Below are 20,586 nucleotides of genomic sequence, written 5' to 3' on the forward strand. Positions count from 1 at the left end.
GATTGGGTTTCCGCTTACTTATCTAATCGCAGACATTTCGTTGATATAAACGGTTACTGCTCATCCAAACTTCCGGTCACATCAGGTGTTCCTCAGGGAAGTGTTTTAGGACCATTCTATTTTTAATATATATTAATGACATTGTTAATGCTATCCCTGAACCGGTCAAAATAAAGCTATTCGCTGACGATTGTGTTAATTACGTTTAAGAAAATTGATAGCGGAGACGATCAGGTGCTTCTAAACAAATGCATGAGTAACGTTTATCAATGGTGCAACCAATGGAGTATGAAGCTAAACACTGAAAAAAGTGTGCATGAATGTAACCAGAAAGAAAAATTACTTCTCGTTTCCATATACGCTATCATCTCAACTACTCAATGAAGTCAGCGAATATAAATACATTGGCGTAACAATAACAAAGAATCTCAGTTGGAATAACCACGTATCAAACATATGCGCATCCGCCTTCCGCAAGCTATGCTTCCTCAGATATAAACTTCGAGAAGCCTCTCCATCCGTCAAGCTGTTGGCCTGTAATTCAATCATTAGACCTGCCCTCGAATATGCATGTATTATTTGGGACCCACACACTAAGAAAAGCATTGATGCTCTAGAAATGATTCAACGTAAATCCATTCGGTTTATCTTTTCTAAATACCGCATGACGCACTCTCCAACTCTCATGATGCAACAAAATAATATCCCGGAACTTAAGCGCCATCGCAAAATTCTGAGATAAAAGTTTCTTTTTCACTTGAAAAACAACCATCTCGCATTAGACCCTGCTCCGTACATCCAACCTCTGATGTTACGACTGGCTCGAAATCGTCATGCTGAATCGCTAACACCATTTAGAACACGTACTAACACCATTCAAGTTTTCATTTTTTTCCGAAAATGATTACAGACTAGAACGCTTTGCCGCTATGTATGCCGCTACATTAACGTCATAATGTGAAGCGCTTTTCTTTTGTTTTCTTCTTGCTTTGTTTTCCTTTTTCTTTCTTTCTTGTCGTGAACCCTAGGACAGTTTTCCCTAAAGTTGCAATGTTTATAATTGTTTTCACGCCATAGGGTGCTCATTGGTGTGTAACGTTTATGTATATATTATTGTTTTTCCCTCTCTTCAAGATCTGTAATAAATTCTGTTTGATGTTCTTTGCTTGTGTAAACGTTTTGATACCCCTCCTGCGTGGGCCCCAGCTTGGGCCTGCAGTATTTTGTAAAAGTAAAAATAATAATAATTAAATTTCTGACTGCGGAAGGTTGTGCGCCCATCAACATTCATCGCCGTCTGTCTGTAGTTCTCGGAGATGCCTGTGTAGACGTCAGCATTGTGTGGAGGTGGGCAAGGACTCTGAAAGACGAAAATCCAGCCGCATCAACCCTCCAAGATCAGCACCGAAGTGGACTGCCCGCAACAGCCTCTGATGAGGATCATCAATATCAGGTAGACGAGTTGATTGGGGGAAATTGCAGAATCGAGCAACACGAGATCGTAACAGCAATGGAAATAGCGAGTGCCGTTTCCATTGGTTCAGTGAACCACATCATCAACTGCAGTCAGACGGAGATCAGTGTTGATGGGCGCACAAACCTTCCGTAGTCAGAAATTCAATTACAGCCCGCTGTTTCAACCAGACCTCGCCACTGGATGCTATGGATTGCTCGATTACTCTAGAATGAGAAGAGATAGGAATGTTTATCAAGCGACAATATATAGCTTAAACATTGGTGCATTAATGATAAAGAGTTAAAAACGCTTGCAGTACAATTGGCAAAATAGTGGGCTTGGAGGCACTACTTTCTGGATCACCCTCGTATAATGTCGGCTCTCAATAATCTCTAAACCACTAAAATATACATTTACCAACTTTGATCATGTTCCTTTTTTATTGCGATAGTAATTATATCAATACTCCAGGCGCATTTCTGTCATCGTCGCCGTCGCCGTGAGGTTCCGTATAAATCCAAGGGCGATAAAATTGTCGCCGCTTGCCGTATGCTGTATGTGCAAGTAAAAGCTTGCCAGAGTGAGCGTGCGCAGGCAGCTCAATCTCGCGCATGCAAGGGCGGAAAGTGGGAAGGCAGCGCCCCGTCTTCCAGCCGCGCGCAACGCTCCGGAAGGAGTGTAGGGAAGGGGGGGGGGGGGGGGGTCGTTTTACGCTGCGCCTAATGAGCGGCCGCGCGCGCCCACCGCGGCAGCCGCGGCGCACCCGAGAGGGCACCACCAACGCACGTCTGTGCAAGGCTCCACAAGGCTCCGGGGGAAGGGTAGGGTAGCGCCCACCCGACCCGCTGTATCTTAAAAGCCCTCTGCGGCGGGGGCACAGTCCTCCATGCGTTGCGTTTTCGCGGCTTAGTTCGTGTTGATGCGAGCGGCGGGGGGAAGGCTAATTCGCTCGCTGCTTCTGCCGCGCTTACTACAGCGTTGTGCCAGCCAGTTTGCGTGGTCATCGAGTGAGATGCGTTCATGTAAGCTTGTGCCCACTTGACACCACACTTTTTAATTTAGTAAGTATGCTTATGTTTACAAGTGTATAGTGCCGATAAAACTACAATCCCTTAATTCGTATAGCTGTCCATTAGTTTGCTATCGCAATCGATGCTTCGCGTTTCGGGCGAAACTGCGACTTTTTAAAAAATAATTTCGCCGACTGGATCAATCTTGGGCATCTGCGCATGAGCCACGGATGTAGCACGAATTTCGGACCGCTAACGCAGTACCTTCCAGCACATCAGTCTTCCTCGTAATAAAACAGGATGTCATGACCTAAGTCAGTAAGTATATACCGAGACCTCACTGGCATCTCTTAAGCGCATAGACTTCTTATTAGAATCCCGCATGACTTCCAATAGCTTTATTTTCCTCGTTTTTTTTATATTTCACCTGCTTCATTATTTTGCGATTGGGTATGTACAACTACGTATGTGCACTTTCTAGACGAATGACTCAGAATAAGAATGGACTATGTTGACACGAACAATCATCATCATCATCATCATAATCAGCCTATATTTAAGTACACTGCAGGACGAAGGCCTCTCCCTGCGATGTCCAATTACCCCTGTCTTGCGCTAGCGTATTCCAACTTGCGCCTGCAAATTTCCTAACTTCATCATCCCACCTGGTTTTCTGCCCTCCTCGACTGCGCTTCCCTTCTCTTGGTATACATTCTGTAACCCTAATGGTCCACTGAACAATACCGAATACTTAAGTGTATGTACATATGTGCCGTACTTTCTCGTTGCATATCTTGTCACGAATAATGCATCAAGAACCATCATACATTGCCTCTGTCTTAGTGATATCAATAGGTTGAGGGTTTTTAGGGTCAGAACCACCTGATTTAGGGTTATTTAGCCATGTAACTTCTGAACGGCGTAATGCGTATAAACAAGATTAGTGTACGAAAGTAAAGTTTTGAGCTATGAGGTGTAGAAACAAATGCATTGCATGAGGTTACGCCTTGCATAAGTTGGAAACATTCCTAATTGTACGCATCACATTTAAATATCGAATATTTATTAAACCGCTTCATCAAAACTTTGCCTCACATAGATGAAAAGATGTGCGATGCATGTACGCAATTTTGTTTTCTATGTCTATATTAGTCGTTTTCCATCTCTGAGCAAAATGGCATGAATATTTATAACGCTCTTCAATATATTCATGGTAGCCCCAGACAACATCGAAAAAGGCACACGTCGTATCACACGTCCCTTTTCTCTTTCTTTCGCTTGTTTTCTAAGCTTCCCTGAAGGCGACACAGTGGACACCAAAACTGTCCGCACAAAAAAAAAAAAAAAAACACACGGTAAAACACTGGAAGGGCGTATTGTTAGCGGTCTTGTATCATAGAATTAAATTAGACAGTACAGACCTCATTTCAACCATAATACAAGTTCTGTGACAATAAATGCTGTTTTAAATCATTCACTTAGTGCTAGAAGACCCCTTCCTTAGAGCTTCATACTACTTACACTAACAGGAAATCTGGCTGCATGTCTGCGCAAGAGGCAAGAGGCCAGAAATTGCATGACACATAATGCATAACACATAATTTTGCTTAACGTTCGCCTTCGTGGCCTCTCAAAACACCCGTATTTTCTTTCGTTTTTTTTTTAATTCTATTTCAACATTACGTGTCGTGGCAATTTTAACTATGACAAGGATTATCAGGCCTTATTTCGGCTATCTTCTTCTACTCTACTTCTTTTATAAAGAAAGGACCGTTCGTTATATAAATAAGGTAACGTCAAAGACAAATGAACCGAGCGGAAGCCTGACTCACCTCTGGAGCGTCGCCATACTAAATGTCTTCACCATTGTGCGACTACTTCGCTACAATTTATATACGGAGTGTTCTCGATATTTTTTAGTAGGCCCACAATTTAAAAAAATTACCTGTGGCAGATGCACTGGCGTTGGAAATGCACTGGCGTTACAGTTACTTCTCTTAAGAAAACGTTGCTTTATACATTGAAGCACGAAAGTAACTGGAACACCAATGCATTTTGTCGGGCACATTGCAAATTTATATGTCGAAACTGGTGCCGGCAAGAGAACGCATTCTCTTTTTGTCTGCACGTTCACCACCAAGTTCACCAGCAAGATCTGCACCAATGTTGTATCTCGGTTTCTTCCCGTTGGCAGTTGCAATATCACACTTCACTGCGGCTTGCCACCAGGTTGGATGCTTGCTGAAGCTTCCACAGTAGACAATTCAAAACATTCCAAGTAGACAATTCAAAACATTGGTAAGCGTGAAACGCTTACCACCTTCTGGTGAAGCGTGAAGGTGGCTTACCCATGAGCATCGCCGCGAGCAGCAAAACAATAACGACACCATGTCCCGACCGCATGATTGCAGCTCGTCCTGAAGCGCTCTACGGAACAAATGGATCTCTGGCAACACATTGCAAACCAATTTATTAGGCCACCTGCTATCATGAGGAAAGATGAGCAATGAATTCCTCTTGACTAAAAAAAAGGAAGCTTCTCATAGAAAGCGCCAGGCATGCAAGCGCAGCTTTGCTTCGACCGGCTGCACGGTATTTAGTATGCGGTACCACTGCTTCTTCCTGTGGGCACGTGGACAAAAATAATGAAGGAGGCAAACAAAGAAGAAAACCTGCAGAAACGTTAGGACTTCCCTACAAACGAGACGCCCATCGCAATGGCAAAAGTACTTCAAAAGCATAGAATGTTTTTCTTTCTTGCATAAACGGATATTGCAGTCTAGCTTGGGCGCGCGTTTGCACTGGCGCAAGCAAACAGATTCTTGCTAAATGGCTACAAGACTCTGGGATATTACATACACTTTGCCGTTGCATAAACTCGTTGTAGAATACGCATTTCTGCGCCTTCAATTTTCCTTGCTCGTAGGCAGAGATCTCGTGCAGTAACAATATCTACTCAACGCTACTCTTCTCCATCAACATCACGAAAGAAACCTCCCAGTAGATCACATTTTTCTTCGACTGCGAAGTTTCGTTCTGGGAACTCGGCCTGGGGTTCACTTGTAGCTTCGTGCTTTCGGATAGATGACAAACTTTTCATTTCATGAACGTTCCTCTAGAATAACTACGCTACTAGAGGGAGTAATCACATTGTGGCACTGAACGTCCCACTGGCTGTTCAGAAATTCACACAAAAAGCAATGCACGCCTGTACTGAGAATACTAAGGCTACAACTAGGAGTCCACGTGCGTCGCTTTCATGGATGGTCGACGGGCCTAAAATGGGCCTAAAATAACATCTAGGCACTCGGGTTACTAGAGGTGACGTTCTGCTTCAATTCTTGCGAGGATATGGAAGGTAATGATGGAGTTGGGAGAGTTAAAAAAGCGACGCCATAGAAACGAAAGCTTTAAGATATACATATTTCTGTACATTTTGTAATGCAACAAAGTATGGCGTAAAGCAGTACACGTTTTTTTAAATAAAGATATTTAATGGGCTTTGACAGTGACATTGTAACGCTTGCATTAGGCGCAACAAATAATCAAATGCAGGTAGGTATCTTGAAGATAAATTAGCAATTTCACGAAAATGCGAGTATTCTGGCGTTTCAAGATAGTCTTGATGTTTATCCAACAACATATCATGTAAGTTACGTCACATTTACCTTCGTTTCAATACCCTCCAATTAGCACTCAGTGGTCTTGTGCTGAACTGTTTGATGTACACGCAATATATTTTAATCAGCGGACTTATAGAAGAAGGCTGGCCCAAATTTCAGTGTATCGCAGCGATTTCGGCGTGGTTAACCGTTTTCAATTTACAATCCTGGCTCATCCTCAAAGCGCTTGCATAAGCGTCAGGGTGTCTTCAAATTTCTTTGTCAAGTACAAGAAGAGATTAAATTTAGATGTTACTTTGACTGCAATAACCGTAAACATTATAGGTCATGGCAGACGTGAGTGTTCATGGTTTTCCTTAATTGACTTTACATGTTACCACGAAGATTGGCTTCCTATATCAATAGAAGCTATTATTAGGAAGGTTCGTTAATGAGTCTGTGTACAAAACTGCGCCTTGAAAGCTGGGTCATGTGGTGCGACTTAAGAGCCAAGACAACGAGAAGCGACATCGGAAAGCACTTTCAGCGTAGAAATAAAAGCTTGTTGCGCAAGCGTCACTAATAGCATATACAAGTTCTGGTTTCAGGGGGCTCTGGCAGCGCTGCAAAGTTCATGCGGAGTTAGCGCTAAGCGTTTGCGCTAGCATAAGGGGGCTCCACTATGATACGAAAGCATGATAATCGCTTCGATATCCAATGTTTTCGGTATACCACTTGTAAAGCGCAATGCAACACGCCGAACGAGCTGACAAGCGGACGTAAGCTCGTCAGCCTACGAGCGGACGTAAGCAATGAGGCCGGCGTAAACAGTGCTCGACGGACTGAAGAACTAGCGGGCTCCCGACTGCGGGCGCCGACGGCGGGGAACCAGATTCGGCGGCTCAATATGCCGAACATCCAGACCACTTGCCACGCACCGTATGCTTGTGCACTTCTTTGGCTTGGTGCATTGATTCAGAGAGGCAGTGCGTACCTGGCCGTGAGAAAAGCGTTCGCTATTCGGCAGTGTGCAGGGCGTACCCCTGCGGGAGTGATCACCTCCAAGCGATGACGTTTGCATTAACACGATGCGGAAGAAGTGGATTCCCAGAACTGTGACTCACGGTGGTGTTCGACTCTTTATACCCAAGACATCCCAAGCGTCAATCCGAAGACTGACTCTGTTTACGGCAACTGTTTACGGCCATGAGAACGAACAAGGACACTGGCATAGCAGTGGTGACTCACACGCCGATCTGTATATATATTAGTAGCGGGGCCGGACGAAGGCGGGAGCAATCGGTAACTTACCAAACCGATGATTGTAGTGGTTATGCAGTGGGAGAGATTGCTGCCGAGTCTGACACCATTCAACAACTTCTGGGAAAGACTGCGTCCAAGCTCAAGACCAATTAATACCTGCTGGAAAAGAGTACTGCCACATCCCGGACCAATGGAGAAATTCTGGGAAAGCAGAACTATCAGTTGATTGGATGGTACTGTGCATTGTAGTGTGAGATAATATTTAAAGAGAGGATGCAACCTTTTAGGGGGACACACATAGGACGGATAATAAAAATCCGACCAATTTCCGTGCTTTTCTGGAAACGCCTCCGCATTGGGCCAAGCTTAGCAGAAGAACAGAAGCAGTGTTGCGAATAGGAGCCATGGTGCGTAAATCGAACTACGGATAAAGGCACTTAATTGCAGTCGCATCAAGCTTCCGAAATCTAACTACACCTTTTTAGGGGCAGTAAATAGTAAAAAGAATATTTTTCACCTGTATTAGTAAATTACCCCTTCTATCGTACCAAACCCAAAATTTATCGCGAGAAGAGGCATGGTGAGCTAGAAAAGCCACAAAACTGCAAGACGGCTGACGATACCTCCTTGAAGTTCCCGCACCAGCTCGCTTTGACGACATGGGTTTTTACGGCACCAGCTTAAAGCCTGGTTATATGCTTATCAGTAAAACAAGGCCACGATTTCTTTCTAAAGTAGCCAAAGACTGATCCTGGCAAGTTTCGGAAACATTTACTGAGTGAACGTGGCTGAATTAGAAAAAAAAAGAAAAAGAAAGAAACTGCAATTGGTGACGTCAAACTTACGCACCGGCGCTAGCATTAGGTTGCGATATTGAAAAAGTGGTACATTCAGCTTCTCTTCCGATAATCAACATGACATCGTTAAATATATATATAAAGATAGGTTTCATTAAATAATTTATCAGTCTACACTAGTATAGTTCTTCTATTTAGTGTCCCTTTAAAGCTGCGCTTCAGCAACTTCACATATAGCATGGTCACAGCGCTTCAACCGATCACCCGAACACGGCGTAAATCTTCTGCTCTGCACCTAATCGGCAAGTTGAGCAACGTGTTTCTTGTAGTAGGGCGATAATCGAGCTTCTAACGCGTTCTGCATATGTATGTTCACCCGTTCACGTTGGCCCAAAGGTAGAACACAAGCTCCATCACCTCAGGCTACGAAGACTTATTTTAAATGAAGCGACGCGTCCAGTCGTGCGCTGCAACGATGATTACGGCCATGAAAGTCACTTTCGAGAAACGTGTCTTACGTTTCGATAGCTGGCGACGGTGACTGTAGCCAATGAGAAAGTTTCTTTGCAAATAACGCGAGGTTCACTTTTGCGCGGCATTGAAAAAAAAATAAGGCACGATTAAAGAACATATCGAGTAAGGAAACTCAGTCGTAGGCTAAAGTTGCCCGATGGCACCAGTACAGTGACTTCATGACACCGAAGAATTTGTCTTCATAAGCAGAACAGTGCCCCTAGAATTCGAAGCACGTTGTATCTTTGCCGCCTTCACTAGGCCGGAGGCACTTGAAAACACGCTTTAGAGCAATACATTCAAAGTGCGTCATGGGTGCAGTCATCCTTACTTTTTTAAGCGAAAGCTTCATTGCAAACTCTCCGAGACTCCGCCGACCAGGGGCTGATTCTGCTGTCTTGCTGAGACCTAGATCGCCGAACGTTTAACCCATTGCGCCACAAACGCATTTGCAGAGCTACACAGACGCGCCTTATATATCTAACACTCCTCCGTGTACCCGCGCTCTTGCTCGGGGCGGTGCCGCTGCCTACGAGCAGAAAAGAGAAGTACTGCATTATGACACTAACGCGCACCGACAGTGAACGCTTCGGTGGTCTCAGCACTACGACGCCTCGATGCCAGCATTCGAAAGGACGCTGGCATCAAGAAGCACTACCAACGCCACTGGCGTTCACCGTACTCAGCACAGCGGAGCGTGGCCTCCGCAATTAGCTCTGAAAATGTTTCAGAAGTTGATCGCGGAGGCTGCAATTACGACGCGCTGATTTGACTCGGTGACGATTCAGTTACGTGCTTTGTCTTGCGCGTTGTATTAGTGTGTCAGTTACGTGCTTCGTCTTTCGCGTTGTGCTAGCGTGTGCAGCGTAGTGCAGCTTCCATATGCACGACGGTTGCTCATGGTCATCGACGTTGGTAGTCGTGATGGAGGAGACGTGCCACCAGGCGTCAGCGTGGGTGCATCAACGCCTAAGGGCGCTTTACCGCCGACCGGGGCTGATTCTGCTGTCTTGCTGAAGACAGCACGTGCGCGCAAAAACAGGTGCCGGCGCGCAGATTTTCATTATAGGGCATACACGCAGGGCTTTAACAGGTGAAAAAGGTTGACAGTCACTTTAGCATGCGCCAAAGAGGGTGAAGGCGAAAGCCCCCGCGCTTAGGAGACATTCATGAAATTGCTTGACACTCTCATCCGAATGTATTATTAGCTCTTATTACTCGTTCTTCCCACCAAAGGTCGCGGGTTCGAGTGCCTTAATTGACACTACCTCAATTAACTGTGCTCTAATTAACCTCGCCCTAATTAACACCAAAGGTCTCGGATTCGACTCCCACCAAAGGTCTTCGGTGCGACTCCCACCAAAGGTAGTGGGTTCGAGTGCCTTAATTAACTCTATATTATGACAATGACGACGGTGACCCGCGCACCATCAAAACTGTTGCGTGAGCGTTTGCATAAAGGTAAGACACGATGCTGGGGCGGTGTCGTCATCATGTGCGATTTCACTTCCACAGCACGGTTTTCGCTCAAGGACGTTGATGGTCGACTCAACGATGAGACATATAAGGCTTTCGCCTTAATAATGGTCAATGCACGGACAGTCTGGAGCGCACATTCCGCGTTTGGAATTCCAAACGAGAAGTGCGCGCACCAGACCGGCCGTGGTCAGCCTTTAACGTCTCACTTATCTCTGCAATAGAGTGGCATCAAACATGGCCCTCGCTCTTGTGACATAACTCCGTCGCCATCTCAGGTTGTGCGCTTGCACGACTTGCTGTTTGCATTTCGGCATAGTTTGTACACGGTGTTGCGTATAAACATAAATATTACATGACAATCAAGTTTTGATTTGTGTTGTAAATAAACATTACATTGCATAAGATTACGTGTTGCATAGAACGAAAATAAAGATGACTACAATTGTACGCATCGCACTTAGGTTAATGACATCCAAGTAACCGGTTCACGAAAGCTTCGCTGCATGTAGATTCCACCGTGTGCGTATGATACGCACAATCTTTTTTTTTCTCTTTTTTTTTGTTTCTTTCGCATTTACCGCGTCAGCTTTCAATACCCCTTACAGCATAACTGCTCCTGGTGTAAATGGAAGAACTAGCTCCAGTGAGCTATTGCCCGTTTTTTGACGTCCTTGTCCACCTTACATCTGAAACATCTCGAGTGCGTGTATGTGATTATGAAGAGTTGCCAGAAGCATACGAGCAGATGTATGTGGTGAAGCTATGTAAGTAGCGAGTAAGGCTTGTGCATATATATATATGGTCTGACAACTTTTTTGTATTCTTTCCTAATTATATATTTAGGTATTGTTAAAGAAAGGCTTTCTTAGCAAGTTGCCACTACTTTTTCGCATCGCATGTGTTTCTAGCCAGCCACTTGTCGTAGAGCCGATCTCGGAGATTTGCTGCCTAAAAATATGCGCTGCTATGTACTATTGTGTATTCATGTGCGCCTCCATGTGACCACTGGTAACCCTGCTGCTCGAGCTTTTACTGCAATGTCAATTATATGAACACTCCATGCAATCTTTCGCCATCTTCAACAATTACGCAATTTCTTTAGTTTTAATGCATTTTCTGAATAACATTGCCCGAATTAACTGCACGCTGTCCCATTGCATCAGAAGTTGAAAGCCAGGTGGCGAAAAATGTCTAGGCGTATTCGTGTTCCAATCGCACCAGCAGCTGTATTGTAAGACCTAAGGTTAGCGAGCTTTGCTTGCTGGAACGAATTGTAACACAGCTCTGAAGAGCCGATCAGCTTGTGCTATCGTGTTGCCATGCGTAGTAGCCAGGGTACTGCTACCTGTCGGTGCAGGTTTCTGCAGCGAAACACTTCGTCCTTCACATCACACAGTCATGTCTCAACATGCTAATTGTCAAACGCCAGCTGAGAAGGTCTTGCGAAACACTAATCACACACAAGCAATGAAGGCGCGCATACGCGCCACGACCGCTCCGTGGTCTAAACGCAGCAACAACGTTTCCCTGCGTGTGCGGCGCACGCTGCAGGTCAATGCCGTGGGCGCCCCGATCCGGCGCGGCGGAGACTGAAGTCCGAGACCATGACCTTCGAGATTTGCGCGTGCCGGAAAAACCAGCCGGTGCACACAAATCTCTGAGGCCATGACGAGACTAAGCGACAACGTCGGACTAAATCCTCTATAGTTCAAAAGCGCGAAGCGGATGCACATCATGCTCGCCGTGAGCATGCCGCAGTACAGGAATACGTGGCCGTCGCCAGGCGACAACGCCGACAAGACGCTGTACTTCTATCCAATGCTGCTCCCGGTTATCGTGTTCTTTCTGTCAATGTGTGTCGGCGCACGACACCCAATGCGTGTTTACTTAGCTAATTTATGTTTACTGCAATTCATACTACCAATAAAGCTACGAGCCTTACTTCGTGTAAAACATGTGCCTATCACATTGATTGTTTCGCCCTCATGATGCAATTGTTATTTCTATGGCGAAATTTAGAATAATATTGTTAGGCGAAGTACGAGTCAATTAAACGAGAAACTATTTACAGATTATATTTACAGCAGCGGTTGCAGCGCTGAACGGTTGGATTCACAGCGCGAGCCCCGTTCGTTCTTCCTCCTCGTTGCTCGAGTGATGGCGCCCGCGTGCCTCGTTCAAACGACCAAATACATGACGCGTATAGCATAATCCCCCGGCGGCAGAAGTGACGTCTCGGAGTGTCTCAATGTCATCACTGGCAGGGTGATACTTGTCACTGGACTGGGAATCATATGGCGACTGATACGGATCACTGGACTGGGAAGCATATGGGGCGTCAGGGGCGATTTCGTAAGTGGCGGGAATCACGGCACGAAGCGCTCGGTATGGGCCTGTTTAGCGAGACAGCAGCTTTTCTGACTGGCCGACCTGAAGCGACGGAGACCATAGAAGCACCAATGAACTAGGCGGGAAGTGCACGTCTCTGTATCGCCGGTAGTACAAGCGCCTTTGACTCTCTTGGGAGTTCAGAGGGCGGTCACGGGCAATATTCCTTGCCTGGGCAGCGCGGGAAATGGCGGCAAGTGCATATTCACTCGCCGGTGCCGTGCGAACAGGGAGGCTTGTGTCCAGAGAGCAGAGAAGATGGCAAGAGCCAGCGGCGCCTGGACTATAGGGGCCCCGACCATTAGCGATGCCCCTTCGGTGCAACACAAAACTCTGATTATCTTCTAATAAAGTTTTTCTATCTATTTATCGAGGGGCAGTGCTGGTTCTCGGACGAACAGAAAGAAAAATGCGGGATAACCGGCGGTGTCATGGCCCGAGGAATTATACGCAAACGTGACAAACGGTAGAGCGAGGTCCCAGTCAGTGTGGTCCGGAGAGACATACTTCGCAAGCGTGTCTGTGAGTGCGATTGAGACGCTCCGTGAGACCATTTGTTTGCGGATGGTATGACGTGCATAGCTTGTGTCTCGTTGCACAGGACTGTAGGATGTCTGCGATAACTTCTCATAGGAATGTCCACGGACTGTGAGAAGTCGCGGAGCTCCATGAAATAAAATCACGTCGCATAGAAGAAAATCAGCGACATCTGCGGCGCAGCTTGTAGAGAGCACTCGGTGATGGCGTAGCGCGTGGCGTAATCCGTGGCCACACTGATCCACCTGTTCCCAGAGGTAGATAGAGGAAAAGGCAATATAAGTTCAAACCAACCCGAAAGAATGGCTCCGTGGGAATGTCGAGTGGTTGAAGGTACCCGGCAGGGAGCGTCGATGGTGTATTGCGTCGCTGGCATTTCTCACACACTGCTACGTATCTTCGAACGGAGCGCGCAAGCCCTGGCCAAATGAAGCGTCGGTGGATCCTGTCGTAGGTACGTGACACACCGAGGTGGCCGGCAGTATGGAGGTCGTGAAGTTCGTGGAGAACAGCCGAACGAAGGTGTTTAGGGATCACAAGGAGTAATGCTGGGCCGTCGGGGTGAACGTTGTGGTGGTTGAGTACGCCATCTTGAAATATGAATAAGCGAAGGGAACTGTTGGCAAGTGACGATTCGAGGCGGTCCATGATGATACGCAAGGATGGGTCCCGGCGCTACTCGTCGGCAACATGAGCAGTTGGAAAACAGAGAACTGCAGGCGTCGGTATCAGTATCAGACGTAGCAGTCGGGTCTTCGACTGGGTAGCGAGAGAGACAGTCTGCGTCCTGGTGTTTGCGTCCCGACTTGTAAGTCACTGTAGGTATATTCTTGTAGTCGGAGGGCCCAAGGACCAAGCCGACCAGTAGGATGCTTGAGCGACGAAAGCCAAGAGAGCGCATATTGGTATGTGAGGTCTGAGAAGGGCTTGCCTCTCTTTTAAAATGTCCCAGCTGGAGAGCTCGGCCTCATGGGTGTGAAAGCAGACACGCGGTGTCCCGTCCAGATAAAAGATCACATTGGCAAGCATGATGGTAGGGTAAGGACGAGTCAAAAGAGAAACTACTTACAGATTATATATACAGCAGCGGTTGCAGCGCTGACCGGTTGGATTCACAGCGCGAGCCCAGTTCGTTCTTCCTCCTCTTTGCTCGAGTTATGGCGCCCGCGCGCTTCGTTCAAACGACCAAATACAACAGGCATGTAGGAATATGGTCAAGCAGCCACAATCAAACTGAGGACATATACCACAGAAACCTGATGCTGTAACCATTACGCCACGGACTCTTTTCCCCCAGAACAACTTGCCTCGTAATCTGATCGCAGTTTTCACGTGTTCTATTCCATAAATAATTAAAATTATTTAACACGTCATCATACGTGAAAATGTCGGCCGATCCCGAAGATAATTCAGTAAAAACGTCCGACGCTCCTCCTACTCTCCTCACGCTTGGGGTGACGCTACAAAGCGCAATCCGCAGTGACTCTGTCCCTATCTCTCCCCCATCTCCCTCAGGAAGACTGTCTTCCATCGACTTCAGCTGGAGGTCGAATCGATTGCCAACTTTTAAATAATTAACTTCTCAGATGTAATATTCAGAATCAAATTGCCCATCAGAAAATTGTAGGCCATCACGAAAACTTCCCGATCCACATTTATGTCGCCCTATACCTGCTGCACAAAAGTTTTTGAAGCTATGTTTTGCTTTGTGTGCGTGCGCGTGTGTGCGTGCGCGCTGCTCAAAAAGAGTTAGTCACAACGTTGGTGAACGTTAGTAAACTTGCTCACTGCGGCATCTCACTGCTCATAATATATACAGGGTGTCCGAATTATCAGGCACTAAGATGTAAAAGTACGCAAATTCCACGTAGCTGCGCCGAACCAAGGTAATGCTGTTTGCCATCACATGGAGATACTCAGACTACTTTTTTTCATTCCGCCTAATTAAGTAAACATTCTTATTGAATTAATCAACTTCTCGAATATTATAGTTACATGAAAAGTGTCAATGAGGAAATTGTAGAGCGACATGAAAAACTGCCGATACAGCATTCTGTTGCTCAATATGCGATACATAAGTGTTTTTCCAAGTGTGAAAGAAGCCCGCGAATACACGCAATGCCCCTCGATCGGCCAGTCGCCGGCCAGTCACTCCGATGAAGGCCGGACGACTAGCCGAAACGGCAGTAAAATGAAAGTATTTTTGTTGCCATTAAACTTGTGAGCATTTCCTTCATTATATATATATATATATATATATATATTGATTTATATACGTATGCCTATCTATATGTGGACATTCATGCTATGTGAAGCTCTCCCATTTCCTCTAAACCTCTACCACGTGACCGCCTTTCCGCACTTCACACCCGTGCCAGTTATTCCAATTTTACACACCTAATATGAACGCAATAAAAAGCCGAATTGCACGCATCTCCAGATTCCCTAGCAGAAAGAGACAAACGTACTGCCATACCACCGTGTTCTGGGAGACGCTCGAAGTGCTCCGAAATGTCCGAAAAACTCCCAACTGAGCTGCGAAACCACAGCGCTCAAAGTCAATAAGCGCTAGAGGGCAAATAATAATTATCTGCGCAGGTGTGACGTGGTGGTGAACCGAGGAAGGTGCCACCGTTCGCGCGTTGTTGACCACGACGTCTGGATATTGTATTCAAAGCGACATTCACAAGGCGTGCATCTCTAGTGAATTTTGTATGAACATGGTCCCTTCACGCGTTCGCGTGCTCATTTCCCGTGTATGTAGGCTACATTGTTACAGCGGCCGCAGTATATAACATGCATGTGGCTGCTAACTACATGAAATACATTTTGACCGGCCGCTTCACAGCACAAAATAGATTCTTTGATGATGGGCGACATTCTAAGAGCGTTATTTGCGGTTGCCATGAGTGGATCCACACGGAGAGACGGCGATCACGTGTCATCGCTCTCACCGACCAAGTTCTTTGACAGCAGAAAGGAGTCGAGATCTTTCTGCATAACGCTTATGGATTGTTCAAAGGGCTATTTGGCTAGAAAACACTTCAAAAACCACAACACAAGAAGGAAGCAATCACCAATCGACATGATTACGTCGTTCTTTGCTTCAGTTCGGGCTTTCTTCTTTTACGAAAGCTTCGCTGCTTGGCAATAATGGACAGTCAGCAACCGACTTTGCCCAGTGTCAGGACCTGCTGCGTTCCGCGCTCTGCGGAATCGCCTGCCGTGTACAAGCAGAAGAGAGGCATGTCACCAGAACAGTGTATAATTAGAAGAGAGTAGTTAAGGAAATAGCAACTGTTTTTAAGTACTTCCGCGCTTGGTGCTGTCTAGGAGCTTGGAGCCACGCAAGCACGCTCTTTGAGTGCGTCAGCGTCAGTCTCCCAAGCTCTGTAGCACCTTTAAGCCCCGAGATTTGCACACGCTTTGCACCCCCTTGATGAACGACGTGACGAAGCGTTCCAGGTAGAAGGGCTGCTGCGGCCACAGCCAGCCGTCCACGAAACCCATGTGGCCGCCCCGTGGCGTCACAACGGCCGCCAGCCAGGGTGAGTTGAGAATCTCGTCTTCGAGATAGGCGCGGCCGGGGTTCAGCGCGTCGTCCGCTGACACCAGGAATACCAGAGGACGCTGCACCATGCACAGGCGTCCCTGCACACGTGGGCGAGGTAGCGCTGAGCTTGCATTCGTTAACTAAGTAAGGGGGCTGTAATCTCGATCGCTCATTAGATCATTTCGTCGTTGTTAACTGTTATCCAACAAGGGGAGACAAGATCGGAAAAAGGAGGAGTTGCACAGGTGGAAAGTTTTCATTTGCCGAGGGGCGGGGAAGCTGGAGCTCAACCACCTTTCGGGACGCCAACCGTATATATATATATATATATATATATATATATATATATATATATATATATAAACAGCTGAAAATAAACCTCAAATGATGTGGGTAGCAGAACTCTGGTAATTACATTTAGGGGGTGGCGGGCTCTTCCTTATCCCCCCCCTCTCCCACACCCCCTCTGTAAAACATCGGAGGGAGCTTGTTTTCGGCAGTCCCCTTGTCGAAGCTTTGGCACGGGCGATGTTCACTTTTCGATCACAGTGAATCGGTTTAGGCATCCATCCTTTTGTGAACTGCTTTCTTGTTTTGACTTTCAAGTTGTACGATTTTCAGGTAATATTGGTTGCCTAGTAAGCTGATGTATCTCGTTCGAAGAAGCGATCGTGTTGAAAGCTGCATGACAAACAAATGAAACGGTCATTGACGCAGACCAGTCGACAATACGGACCAGCGGTTCTAATGAAATGTTGCTTAATTATCCCCGTCGAACTTTACACAACTGCCACCATGGCGTTCAAGCATTACAGTGGTCTGCTTCCACGGTCCGGCTACCGGTGCAAATTAAGGTGTAATGCCTGATTTTAGGGATAGTGAATAGTGAGCGTGCGCCTTATATTTTTCACACTGGTTTGGTAGCTCGAAAGCCTCGAGAGACATCTCTGCGTATGGTCGGGGGCCTCATAAATGCCTCTCTGACCATAAAATGTTACGTTAATAATAATTTTGCGTTTCACAGGACATGGAAAAATGCATTTGTGCTCTTGTCCTTGTAAAGTTACGTTTCCGTACGCTCAGTTTTATATTAGCTTTACGAAAATTTCAAATAGCAAGTCCTCTGGTATTCAGCGCTCTTAGTATCAATGCTCGTCGCTAATGAAGTGTGTAGCGTCATTAAACCTCGAAGCGCACTCGGTGCCAGACGAGTTATGTTGGTCATTCTTTCATAGAGCTGCGTAACGCTGACAGCCTCAGTCGCTCTGCGCAAGGACTGTTTATAAGGAGGCTCGAGATCATACAAGAAACGTCGCGAGGCGCAGCCCGCTGGACGCTCCCGACAGATCGGCCATTGCGAAAAACGGGAAGCGCTAGCTGAACAGTTTTACGAAGCTGTGACGCACCTGTGCCATGGTGGTACATGGCGCGTATACAAAAACAGAGCAGGTTTTACGGGGCCCTTTCTAAGATTGGTTGAATTCCTTATTCAGCGTTATTATTGCACAAAAAAAAAAAGAATAAACGAAACTATAGAAACACATGTTGCAAATCGAATATGGCTATGCCTTGCAAAAAGCCTGTGTCTTTCCGACACCTATAGCTTCATATCCCGCATTTGAATCCAGAATGTGTCAAAGATGCGAGATTGCGTTATAGAATATGCCACAACATATCAGGTTCAAATAATTCAAGCACGGAGATGGACAATCACACTGGCAACGCGCGACGATCTTCTACCAGTCGCGTTCTCGACTGATCTATTTCGGTTTTCTGGCCAATATCGCGTGGAGTGCCTTCTAGCGGAGTTGTATGTTACGCAGAAAATTCCCAACTCCATTACCCTAACTAGGCCGATGAGCCATCCCTCTCTAAATAAAGCTTTACCGCACCATATCATAAGCCTTATCTCTGTAATACCCGAACACAGTTCGACATTGAAAAAAAAAAGAAATGAAAACTTCATCACTTCTTGCCACGCTAGAGCACGTTTGCACAAAAAGTTGAAGTATTTTTTGCGTTATAACCTAATTAGTGTGCCAATAATTATTCAGTAATTGGTCTGCTTAACTATACAGTACTGTAGAGTCTTCCCAGCATATCGAAAACGCTATACGCTATGCGTTTGGCTCTCATGCTTAAATCGGAATTTCAAAACATGAAATTAGCGCAGCAAATACATGGTGTTTCAGCTAGATTGTATAAAACCTTAAAAAACTGCACACGCGCGCGTTGCGAGAATGCAACCAGCTTACTATTTCGCTCTGTCGTCTTGAGTAACTAAACACTTTTTTTACATTAAGCTTAAGTGCTTAATAATTATGTTTATAATTGACTTTTAAAGTATTGATTTAATCCCAATATTGTCAAAGGAAAAGTTGTACAGCCTTTGCAGATATATCCAGATAATTTATTTCCGTGAGGATAGCTGACGTCGCTTTAATTATTACGGTCTGCAAAGTGCACGTGAAATTTGCAAAAAAAATTAAGCCAGTTCCAGGCTTGTGAAATCTGATGAAATAGCCGAGCTCTGCAAACGTGGGTGCATAGCGTAGTGGGGATGACGCTGGCCTTAGGACCGTGAGTTACCCGGGTTCAAATCCCGCCTCTCTCTCTTTCTCCCAATCTGTGTATCTCTTTCTATTTTTCTCTCTCACACTCATTTTCTCTTTCTCTAGCCCATAGCAAGTTGTGTTACAATCGTTGGTACAACGCAATCATATGGTTCCCATAAATGCATCTTCTGCAAGCGTGGGTATATAGCCAAGTATTTAGACGCTCGCCTTCGGACCGTGGGTACCGGCGCTCAAATCTCGCCTCACCAAGAGAGTTCATTTTGCTTTAATAATTTATTTCTATCGCCCTCTGTCTGTCTCGCTTTCTTCCTCTCTTAGCACCTCCTCTCCTCATTTCTCACTCTCTCCACCTTGCTAGAAACTGCGAACAACATCGCTCCGTAGGGATCAAACTCGACCTCAAACAGCTCCGCTGCTAAAAGTACCACATGATCACTTGTTTCTTCTCAGCGACACCAGTGCCCTCAAACATGCTCCCGTCGAACGACCGGTGTTACACGCAGAAGAGTGACTCCACGCCGTGTCCCAGACATGTTGCTCGACCATCTCAGATTTTGCTTTTTTAAAGATCACGGCTATTTACTACCTTTGTCAGAGTTATTCCTCAAGATACTTGTGCTCAAAAGATTTCGCATGTCATGTGAGGAGGCTTCAATGTTTGCTCGAGCACGCAAAACATGGCTCTGCAAGAAAACTATTACAAAAGATTAGCACATATCGCTTGAAAACTTCGCCTGATGAACCTACAAAGATTCGGCTTCGATATTTAAAGGTGCTTATTGGCAACTTTGGTCGAAAAATTCCTTTAAGAGTCCCGAATTCTAACAAAAATCTGAACTCACGGTTTTCTTTTTTTTTCCCTGTAGAACTGCTATAAATTATTTTGTCGTATTTATTTTATGAATGGCGCAGAAGATCTATATTACACTAAAATAATTTGCGTGCCCATAGACGGTAGGAACCATCTGGAATGACAATTTGAGCAAATGAATGTTTTGCCTTTTGTCATAATTCATCCAGAGTTTCGCATTGCGGTACTCCTTGTAAAAATTTGACAAAAATTAAGTAGATGGGTGCGGTTATTGGCATGCGATTTTTATCATATCATTTCGATTTGTTTTGTAAGCACGGTATGGAATTTTGAATTTGGTCCTTGCGCCACGCTTGATATATTTTCGTGCTACCACTTCACCGGAAAGCGCAGTGGCTGTCTTGCTTCAGACAATCGGTGCGCGCATATGTTTGGGTAACACGACCTCGACTGTATACGGCCCAGTCCAATGAGCCATTTATTGACGAATGTTGCCTGTAGGGATATTTTTTAGCTGAGTGTTGGCACGGAGCACGAGGTTTCTTGCTAAATATTTTAGGTCCGCACTGAATAAGAGGCAGCAAGCATCATTTATATAGGT

The 20,586-nt window shown here is 45.7% G+C and overlaps 1 protein-coding gene across 1 annotated transcript in view; it reads right to left on the bottom strand.

Moving 5' to 3' along the window:
* LOC125947166 (protein abhd-3.2-like) overlaps positions 1-20,586 on the bottom strand; it is a 45,469-nt gene that overhangs the window by 14,773 nt on the left and 10,110 nt on the right. The window lies entirely within an intron of this gene.

Source organism: Dermacentor silvarum, chromosome 7, assembly GCF_013339745.2.
Source record: "Dermacentor silvarum isolate Dsil-2018 chromosome 7, BIME_Dsil_1.4, whole genome shotgun sequence".
Lineage (NCBI taxonomy): Eukaryota > Metazoa > Arthropoda > Arachnida > Ixodida > Ixodidae > Dermacentor > Dermacentor silvarum.